Source organism: Artemia franciscana, chromosome 6 (assembly GCF_032884065.1).
Source record: "Artemia franciscana chromosome 6, ASM3288406v1, whole genome shotgun sequence".
NCBI lineage: Eukaryota > Metazoa > Arthropoda > Branchiopoda > Anostraca > Artemiidae > Artemia > Artemia franciscana.
The window spans coordinates 31,785,436-31,797,336 of NC_088868.1; positions in this window are offsets into that span (position 1 = coordinate 31,785,436).

Below are 11,901 nucleotides of genomic sequence, written 5' to 3' on the forward strand. Positions count from 1 at the left end.
TTAGGTGGAGGCATTCCCAAACCCTGAAGAGGTTTGTTTGCCATACATACGCACAAATCTTCAATAATAACTAAAGTGTAGTTATAAATTTCTGGTGTAAAATCAAAAGTCATATCTGACGTCTCTAGCCGTTTTCGATGGAGTATATCCTCGGCCATTTTTGATTTATATTTTACCCATAACTCTGTAGCAGCTGAAGGAGAGCAAGTTGTTAGTATGATTCGAAAACATGCACGAATTTGACATGGAGTTGACGTTTCGCACGCGTCATTGATGCAGTTATCCCAGTGTTGATCATTCTCCAATAAATTCAGAGCTTGGCATGCACTATGGTAAGTGTCATGTATAATACCGTTTACAGTTCTCAAATATTCAAAGGACGTCGGACCGGGTACATTCACCAAAAGCAGGCAGAGAAAGAAGCATTCATGTTGATTGGGGTGAATGGTGTAGAGTCTTCCTATCGTGGTATCTTTGAAGATGGTAGGTTGGCCGTCGACTGATTTACCATGTTTTCGAGGTTCAAATACTTTACTTTTAGCATTCCACGTGTAATGCGAAGGCACTTCAGTGTACAGCAGTTTTTTTGCAAAAGAATCATTTTAACATAACGAAAAGAAAGCAGTTAATGTTGTATCCGATGGATTCAGGGCTCTTTGTCGCAAGTTGGATTCCGAAAAATAAACACTTGTCCATTCTGTAAATGTACCGCTAAGTGAACAACAGCTGGACTTCGTTAATGTATCGGAAATGAAACAATTCGCCAAACATCTTCATTACTGCTAATGTATCTTCCAGCCTGATATTGTACGATTTCATCGATATCACTGATTTCGGACTGCAAGCCAAAAACTGCCATGTCACTGCCTTTGGTGACGTATTTACTTATGTATTTGATTACCTTTACGAGGTTACAGTATTGTTTTTGACAATAAAGGAGAATATGGAACAACCCACTGATTATCTACTTCAATGGTGGTACCACTATGCTTCTTTATTATTGCTTTTTTACATGCATGGTGATTTTTCATTCAGGTGGTATGCATGGTGATTTTTCATTCAGTGCACCGCAAGGTCCATGTATCATATTTTTACAACAATTTCATATATGCTCTTATCGTCATTTTCATCAGGAATTTCAGCAGAAATCACATTGTAAATTTCAGTAGAAGTAATTTTATCATGTAGCCAGATTAAAATATGTGCGTGTGGCAATCCACGTTCTTGCCATTACACTGAGTACATCCAGCATCGTACTGACCCAAACACTTTAAGTTTTACTATATAGTTTATCAGTGATTTCAACTTTTGCCGGAAGACACGGACCGTAATGTCATGTCTATGAACCGCCGATTGTCCTTGAAGTAAAAGCTGCAGTATCTCGTCCCAAGATTGATTACATGTAAATGTAATAAATAAATCTGGACGACCATAGAGACGAACATACGCAATAGCATCTTGAGCATATTCATGCATATGACGGGGACTGCCAGCATGTGACGAAGGTAAAATCGTTAATCTTCCAACGTTTGTGGTATTACCGTCATTTACAACTGCATCTCGCAAATGAATGTATTGTTCACAGCGGAGCTCGGTCTAATTCAGACGGATAAATAGCAAACGTTCTGATTCAATTTTTGCATACATATCAACGATGTATTGGTGAAACAATTGACGGCATTTAAAAATATAATTGTCTTCATCCTGACGAATCATTAGTCTATAGGAATAATAATGCATTGCGCTGCATTTTTTATCCGTTTGTTTGTTAGTGGATGGATCTTGCAATTTACTATTAAAGTGATAGCCGTCGGCTCCATCCCAAAAAATGATAGGATATTGTAGGGCATCGTAGCGTCGATGAGTTTCAGCAATTCTTACCAACTGAGCGTTTCGCTTATGAAGAATAGTATCTCGAGGTAAGGACTGATCACCAACCATAACGATTGCCACTTCCTCGATAGTTGGAGCATTGTATCTACGCAAATTTTGGCCAGGAGGCTTTTTGTCAGCGGAAATAACTATTTTATGTGTATCAGTAGGCATCAAATCGATTGCTGTTTTGAACAGACGCACTAAATTATTATTTTTTGTGGAAAAGATGTTGCAATTGGGAAACGATAGTCCTTTCAACGTCGGGAGGAAATTCGCAACGTACATTCAATTCAGAATTTCTATCACTGATGAAGTACAGTTGTAAAAATTTATGATTCTCTCCTGAGAATGGTAGAAGGGACCCTGATCTATGATAAATTTGCCCTTTTACTTTGAAAGTAGGCATAAATTGATTTTGATTTTCGATTTGGGCACCAAACGACGGCATTTGGAAACATGAGTTATATTTTCTGATGTTTAACAAAAAACGCTTAGATTTTGACGTAGTTCCAGTAAGCGAAGTCTTCAATGGCTCTGGTGGTGCAGCCAGTTGAGGAAGTTTAACTTTTCCTGAGGCGCAACACATTCCCATTGTTTCACCATTAAATTTCAAGGCCTTGCAATAGGGACAAATTTTAGACATAGTCTCGATTTGAACACATCTACTCAAGGTATAATCATCGACTGGGCTGTACCTGAATGCCAGACGAAAATTTTCAGGTTGCTCTTGTGATTCCTCGGTACACTTTCTTTTGGTGATTTCTCTTTGAGACGCAAGCCTGTTTTCACGCTGTTGTTGTGATTCCACGGCATGCTTTCTTTTCATACTTTCTCTATTAGCCGCAAGCCTTTTGGCCTAGACTCTTTGAGCAGCTTCCTCGGCTGTTTCTTCTGCCATTGTAGGTTCTTCTGTCATTTTAAGATCTATATTCAAAATTTCTCTTTGAAAGGCCTTCTTATATACTTATAATGACGTCATATACAAAGCCTTTGACGTCATAACAAACATGACGTCAGTCGACAAACAACTTTATGACGGCGTAATGCTCAATCCCTATAATGACGTCAGTCGACAAACATGCATGACGTCAGTCAACACACAAACAACTTATTTTCATATATATATAGATATGAGGGGCTCACTTCCTCGTCCGTACCTCGCTCTTTATACTAAAGCTTAAATTTTGTCCAAATTTATTAAGAATGACCCTTGAATCACAAAAGCCGTAGAATAAATAGTTGAAATTAATAAAAATACTTTAGCGTAAAGAGCAAGGTATTAGGAGGAGGTGAGCCCCTCATATGGGTAATAATTTCTGCTCGTTTTAAGTTTTAATGCTGCTCCTTGATTCCAGTTGAAAAAACTTTTTCATATTTATTTTTTCATTGTTTTTTTTTTAATATTGCTAGAAAATCCTGCGCTCTATTCATGGAAATTTTCTTCCCCCATGACAAATTCCTCGATGGAAAGTCCCCCAACATATCCCCCTCTTCTCAAACCCTGCCTCCAACCGTAAAATCCCCCTGAAAACGTCTCTACACTTCCTAATAACTATTACTATATGTAAGCACTGGTCAAAGTTTGTAACTTGTAGCCCCTCCCACGGGGACTGTGGGGGAGTAAGTAGTCCCCAAAGACATAGTTATAAGGTTTTTCGACTACGCTGAATAAAACGGCTATCTCAGAATTTTGATCCGTTGACTTTGGGAAAATCGTTAGCGTGGGAGGGGGTCTAGGTGCCCTCCAATTTTTTAGGTCACTTAAAAAGGGCACTAGAACTTTTTCATTTCCGTTAGAATGAGCTCTCTCGCGACATTCTAGGACCACTGGGTCGATACGATCACCCCTGGGAAAAAAAACAAACAAACAAATAAACACGCATCCGTGATCTGTCTTCTGGCAAAAAAATACAAAATTCCACATTTTTGTAGATAGATGCTTAAAACTTCTACAAAACGGTTCTCTGATACGCTGAATCTGATGGTGTGATTTTCGTTAAGATTCTATGACTTTCAGGGGGTATTTCCCCCTATTTTCTAAAATAAGGCAAATTTTCTTAGGCTCGTAACTTTTGATGGGTAAGACTAAACTTGATGAAACTTATATATTTAAAATCAGCATTAAAATATGATACTTTTGATGTAGCTATTGGTATCAACATTCTATTTTTTAGAGTTTTGGTTACTATTGAGTCGGGTCACTCCTTACAACAGTTCGTTACCACGAACTGTTTGATTTTCAAGCCAACATTTTTCCTTGTTGTTCAAGCCAAGGGATGGTAGGTTTCCTATAAAGGGTTTAAGGGAAGGCATCTTGTTACTGCATCTATTTGTACTCTAGCATTTATCTTTTTAGTGCTTCTGATCTCTTCTCTTCTAACAGTGTACCTCTTGTTGATCTGACTCTATTTTTAGGAGTTAAGGATCATCATATTTCTTAGTACTGGACGTAATTGTGTCTTAATAGGTTGATAGCTACCGCTGCAACCCAGATTAGATATTCCAGTACTATTTACGTTAGACGCTGCAAGCGAAAGCTTTCTGTGTTGTGATAATAATAATAAATAAATAATCATTAAGGTCTTGTTTCCAGTAATGGTCTTGTAGTAAGATAGGGAGCCTAGCCTTGCAACATCTTCCATTTACTTTTTATCAGCTGACTAGCCCACCCAACCATAAGCGTTGGTTAGCAGCACTGTACGGTAGGTTGCAGCACAGCCAATCGTAGTCAGTTCAGTAGTACATTTACCTGTACCTCCCAAATCAAGGTTAAGGTTTTAAAGTTCACAGTGTCTAGTCCATGCTTTGCCAATGCCTTCTAGAAATTAAATAAAAAAAACTAATTTTTTTAGCTGAAAGTAAGGAGCGACATTAAAACTTAGAACGAACAGAAATTACTCCGTATATGAAATGGGTTGTCCCCTCCGCAGTCCCACGCTCTTTACGCTAAAGTTTTTAGTTGTTTTAAAAAGTAGAATTGTGGCAAAGAGTCAAACTTCAGCGTAAAGAGCGAGGGATTGCGGAGGGGACAACCCATTTCATATATGGAGTAATTTCTGTTCGTTCTAAGTTTTAATGTCGCTCCTTACTTTCAGCTAAAAAAAATAGTTTTTTTTATTTAATTTCTGAACGTTTTCGAATTAATGCATGTTTGGTTTTGGCTCTCCGCACATAAATTATTAAAATGAAACTTGTATATTAATTCTTTTTTTGGCTAAATGGCTTTCTCTTAGTTTTGATCAGACGATTTTGAGAAATAAGGGGTGGAGAAGGAGGCCTAGTTGCCCTCCAATTTTTCGGTCACTTAAAATTGGCAACTAGAACTTTTAATTTTTAATGAACGTTTTTATTAGTAAGAAATACACATAACTTAAGAATTAACTTACGTAACAAACTTTCATAACCTTATATTTTTATTATGTATACGAGGGGGTTTGTACCCTCGTTAATACCTCGCTCTTTACACTAAATCGTAAGTTTTGTCCCAATTCTTTAAGAATGACCCCTCAATCAGAAAGGCCGTAGAATAAATAGTTGAAATTACTAAATATACTTTAGCATAAAGAGCAAGGTATTTATCTCCTCCTAAATACCTCGCTCTTTATGCTAAAGTATTTTTAGAACCCCTCATATGCGTAATTATCTCTGTTCGTCTTAGGTTTCAATGCTACTTCTTCCTTTCATTTGAAAAAACGTTTTCATGTTTATTTTTCATTGTTTTCTTATAGTAGTGCTAGAGAACCCTGCGCCCTTTTCATTGAATTTTTCTTCCCTCATGACAGATTCCTCCAAGAAAAGATCCTCCAACATAGCCCCCTCTCCTCAGCCCCACCCCCAAACAAAATAAAATCCCCCTGAAAACGTCTGTACACTTCCCAATAACCATTACTATATGTAAACACTGGTCAAAGTTTGTAACTTGCAGCCCCTCCCCCAGGGATTGTGGGGGAGTAAGTCATCCCCAAAGACATAGTTATTATGGTTTTCGACTATGCTGAACAAAATGGCTATCTCAAAATTTTGATCCGTTGACTTTGGGAAAAAAATGAGCGTGGGAGGGGGCCTAGATGCCCTCCAATTTTTTTGGTCACTTAAAAAGGGCACTAGAACTTTTCATTTCCGTTAGAATGAGCCCTCTTGCGACATTCTAGGACCACTTGGTCGATACGATGACCCCTGGGGAAAAGAAAAAAAAAAAAAAAACAAAAAAAAAACAAACAAATAAACACGCACCCGTGATTTGTCTTCTGGCAAAAAATACAAAATTCCACATTTTTGTAGATAGGAGCTTGAAACTTCTATAGTAGGGTTCTCTGATACGCTGAATCTGATGGTGTCATTTTCGTTAAGATCCTACGACTTTTAGGGGGTGTTTCTCCCTATTTTCTTAAATAAGGCAAATTTTCTCAGGCTCGTAACTTTTGATGGGTAAGATTAAACTTGATTAAACTTACATATTTAAAATCAGCATTAAAATGCGATTCTTTTGATGTAGCTATTGATATCAAAATTCAATTTTTTAGAGTTTTGGTTACTATTGAGCCGGGTCGCTCCTTACTACAGTTCGTTACCACGAACTGTTTGATTAAAGTGTAGTGTCTGTTCTGTATTCCTCAAGAGTCATGAGAGCAGTGTTGCGATATTGATTTTTTGAATTGTACTAGACATAGGTCTGAAATGTACTTCCCAGGAAAAAATGTACCAGACGCAAAAAATTTTTTTTCGCGTGTTGCGCTTCGCGCAACACGCGATCTTCTTTCGCGCTACTGTACGAATCTATACAATATCGTTCTTTTCGCTTATTTTTCTCTCTCTTCCCGATGGCTCCCATTTTCTTTTCTAACCTTATTTTTTCGCACCTTCGTGTTTTCTGGAATAGAGCTTGGCTCTAGAGCGAGCTCAGTAGCCAAAGAGCCAAAATGTGCCTATTGAGGTAAATTAGTTCTGCCAAATGAAGGTAACTCAGAGCTGGAAAGTCACGCAAAATCTGCCACAAAGGAAAAGCGGTTGAGTCGCGAAGAAATTCCACTGGATCCACGAACCACGGACCCAGAGATGTCTCTTCCAAAAATCCCTTATTCGTCTTATTTAACCAATTTGAACAACGCTTACGGAAAGCGGCAGTAGCCTAACCTAAGTGATAACCAAAAGGATAGCAATTTTAAGCAGAGTGAAGCGGAAGAAACCGCAGATAACCAAAACAAAAACTCCAAATATGCTTTGTCCATGGAGGACATATGTTATGTCTATGGGCCTGGCTCTAATCGAGAAAGGGGTTGTTGAGTTGTGGAGCTCAGAATGAGCTCAAATTAAAATTACGGCCCATTTTACGGCGTTATTTATCTTTCTTTATGTTATATCATCGGATACAAAAGTAGGAATGAACAGAAAAACAAGATATTCACTTCTTTAAAAAACTAAAACTTCTTAGGAATTATCACGAGATCATCATGTCTTCAATATCTCTTAGCAGAGACTCAATTTCCTCCTGTTGATCATCTTCTACTTCAACAATTGCCTGTTCTTCAGACCCTTTCTTTTTTTCCTGAGGGTTCCAGGAGACACAAGTACCATGGTCGCGAATATGCTCCCTTGTCCGAATCAAGGAGTAAATGGTGTCAACTGCAAGGCGGATTCAAGACTTCGTTTTAACCACCCACACTGCACTGAAAATACGTTCGACACAGGCCGATGAGTGTGAAAGGGACATGACAGAAAAAATGAATGTACAAAGCTCTGCATACTTTGAAGAGCCAAGACCATTTTTAAGCTCGTTCAGTTTCCCCCAGAACACCTCTGGACTTTTCAAGTATTGGGGTGGCAAATGCTTTGATTCAGCAGGGATTGATCGCCACTGAGAGCTCAATTCTTCTAGAGATTGTCGGTTGACTAAGTTAGGAAACATGACTAGTACTGGTACTAAATCCTCTTGGCCAGAGGCAGCCACAACCGGGTCGATCACTTTCATTTTCTGCAGAACCTTAAAGGTTGAGTTGCAGTAAAAGCGGACATAAAACTCCTTTGCCAACTTCACATAAAACTTCAGACACACTAGTTTGAACGCATGCACTGTTGGGGCAGGAATATTTTTCTCGATAACCTCAGCTTCCACGTTTGCTCCCACATAGATTCGTTCGAGAGGCAAGAAATACTCTCGGTTGGACGGATCATAGGTCTCTAACGGCTTGTTTTCAACTACTTCCGGACGTAGGAAGTTCCTTAGGATAGTCCCAAATACCGTAGAGACCTCGTTGCAAAGGCAGTAGAGCCTAACCCCCTCAGCTTGAAACAATATGTTCAGCTTGTTGACTTGCGGCAAAATGAAGCCCAGGAACTGCAAGTACAGTTTCGTGTACACATTTTCCATCATTTTAAGGACTTTTCAGCAGAGGCCGACTTGATGGCCTTGAATTCTTCGTAAAAGTACACTTTCAGAGCTCTCCACTGTTCTAAAATTCGCATAACTACGGACTCGAGAGACAGCCAACGGACGTCACAGACTTTCAGCAGTCTATGGTTTTTCGTATCTGTTATCCCCTGAAACTCTGCATATGCTGCAATACGCGTTGGCGAATGCTGTATATAGTTATATACATCACGGACAAAGTCATCAAATTCTAGTGGGATCTCTTTGGAGGCGTTAGACGCGCATAGTGCAAGGCTATGGCACACAGAGCCTACAACAATAACATACGGATTGTCAATTTTCACAAGAGCCTTCAGCCCCGTTACCTCCCCCATGTTCACAGAGGCATTATCCCATCCGAAACCTATGCAGTTCTCTTTTGGGATATTTTTGACGCTGAGTAGCTTATCTACTTCTCCCTTCATTATCTGAGCTGCTGCTGATGGCACCTTGACAAGTCCTAATAAGCGATCGCAAACACGTTTTAACTGAGGACACCAGAAGCGAGCAACAACAGCCATAGATTTAACAACAGATTTGTCTGTCGATTCATCCAACAAGATTGAAAACTTGCATTTCTGCAATTTCTCTGAGAGAGCCTGGTCTGCATCAGGTGCCAACTTTTTCACAATGATATTTCGTGTTTTGTCACGGCCGCACGTACTCTTACCTGCGATCACGGAATCAGGGAACACAATTTTTAGGAGCCCTGGCAGATGTTCCATAACCCTAAATGGCAGGTTGTGTTCAGCAATAAAGCCGCTGAGCTTCAGCTCTGCATTCTCAACACTCTTCTGCAACATCACACTTTTCTTAAATTCAACGTTACTGGAGCACAAGTTTGCTAGATCAGTTGTATGCTGCTTTGCCTCAAAGTTCTTTACATGGAATTTATTTTTGGAATGTCGAAGAGCATGGGTTTTTCCTCCAATGTAACTTTTGTTGCAAACCAGGCACATAAATCTCGTACTGTCCTTTTCATCCTTCCGAATCCATTTCTGCAGGTCTTTGTCAGAAAGCCAGTCACTGTTAAATTTGTGCTTGTAATGTGTCTTTTTCTTTTTTGGCTTTGCCTTGACATTCATTCTCTCATCAACACATTCGTCATCAGAGTCAGACTCTTCAGATTCACTAGATTCAGTACTGCTGCCGCTTTCTTCACCTAGTGATATCATATCCTGGTCACAGTTTTTGCTGTTCTTATCTCTGCCCAAGTTTGCTCAGCTATCAGGGTTTATTCCAGTCTGTACTTCTGTCACCTAGTGCAATTCTTCAGTGGGTTTGTTCGGATTTTCTTGTCTCTTATCTGTCTCATCTGGAGGTCCTGGCTTTTTGAAAAACTGTTGAAGTTTTGATTGCTTCATTTTGTCCTTAAAAACGATATATAGCATATAATTCCATGTACCTACTAGCTACTCTCTACTACGTATGGTAAATCAAAAAAGAGGATTAAAACTAGCTTTTTTCACGGAAAGAATGACAAGCATACTAGGCTAGATAGTAATTTTACTTTGGGATTTTTTTGTTAGCTTTACCCTTGATCAGGTAAACAGATGCTGACAAAAAAACAGAGATTCCCTTCTACAATCACACAACACAGAAGTAAGGATTTCCTAAAGAGATTTCCCTGAAAAACTGTGTTATGTGATAGCAGTAAATAATGCATGGGTGATCGAAATATGTACTGATATTCCAATAAACACGGTGACAAAGACAGTGAAAACTCTGATCACAAAGATGTGTGCGCCTGTCATCTCTTTAAGAAGAGTAACCATCTGGTAAGCTACTACAAAATTACTCATGGCCATGATAGATATAAAGGAACGCTTATCCTCCACAGAATTTCAGGCTGTGGGATACTTGTCACTGACTTTGTCAGGTACTACCCATGTCAGTAATTATCCTGATTTTGGTAGAGTAGCCTACAGGTTAAAAAAAAATACAATAAAGGTTTCTGCTTTTTTTATTCCAAAACTAGCAATGGTACAGTAGAGTTATGCTTATTTAAACAGTTACCATACTTAAATATAAACAGTGCAGTTTTGGGCTAAATGGTAGAATGAAGATCCAAAATATATATTCAGGTAGACTATTTTCAGAGGCCCCTAATCGCCTACTTTGGCTAATTGATAGTTAACTTTAGTCACAGCAAGTGCATGAAAATGCCAAAGTTCAAAGTCAACAAACATTCCAATAAGTATACCTCTACCCAAGTATGCTGCACATGAAAGGTTCATGAAGGTAGATTTCACCATGGCATATGTCTAGCCGATATGCTCTCCACTACACTCCTAGTCACTCCTACTCTAAGCCTCTTCTATCTGCTTTTCCCCAAGTGATCAGCTTAAGAAACATGGGGGCTAATCGCATACAGGTATGGCTCACATAAAACCTATTATCATTCATACTATAACTGATGGATATTTTGAACAGTCTGAACTTGTAGGTTTGAATGTGCATTTTGTTAGATCACTAAGCTAGTGATCGAGCCTGTAGCAATGTGGGTTGCAAGAAGGACTTGTTGCACAAATACCGTACATAACAATCATCTGAATAAGCCACTACACTACATACTTAGCGTTGCTGACATGGCAAATCTGAAGAAGACTTCAGCAGGCTTACCTCACAACTGGAGTTAAGATGATGATGATTGATTAACCGTCCTCTCTTGTCTGATGACCTTAGGACGTCTTTCTTTGGGTTGATTTACTTATACTGCTGTTGCTCTTCCAATCTTCTTCAAAAATTTTGTCATGAGCTTGACTGCCTCGACTGCCAGCTTGTCATCTTTTATGTCCCGTAGTAACACAGTTGCACTGAGTGGTTTATTTATATTGTTTAAAAATTCTATTATTTCTTTTCTTTCTGTTCTGTAATTTTGGCATTCAATTAATATGTGATGGATAGTTTCAATCTTGCCACACTTAACACAGTTTTCACTTTCACCCAAGAACTTGGCTTTATATGCTTGGGTCCCAGCATGGTTGGATCTTAACCGAAACATGATACTGCTTTCTTCTCTGTTAAGCTTTTCATATAGACCTCTTTCAAACTGAATATTTGTTTTGTTGTTTGCCCACCATGTTCCATTTTTGTCTCTCCATTCACTTAGCCTTTCTATTTTAATTTTTTTCATCATATTTTCAATTGTACCGATTATTTTTGGTGTTGTTCCATTTATTGGTAACCCTGCCACTATCGCTTTTTTAGCAGCGATATCAGCTTCTTCATTCCCTCTTATGTTTTTGTGTCCAGGTACCCACATAATGGTTACTGATGTATTTGTGGATGTTGCCAGTTCATCCATTACTAACTGAGTAGTTGTTATCTCTCTTGAGGTTTGTTTTGGTGATTGCAATGCTTCTATTGCACTTTTTGAGTCAGAACAAATTAGTATCTTGTTTTTTTCTGAAGAAATTGACATTAAGTAACTGCCTGCTTTCATAATAGCGACAAGTTCAGGCTCAAACATGGACTGTGATGGATCCAGCTAGAATAGCTCTGTCTTATTCAATATTGGTATGACAAAAGCAGCTCCTACACCCTCATTATTTTTTGATCCGTCCGTGTATACTTTTAAGTGTTCTTTATACTCTGTAACCATTAAATGGTTGAATTTG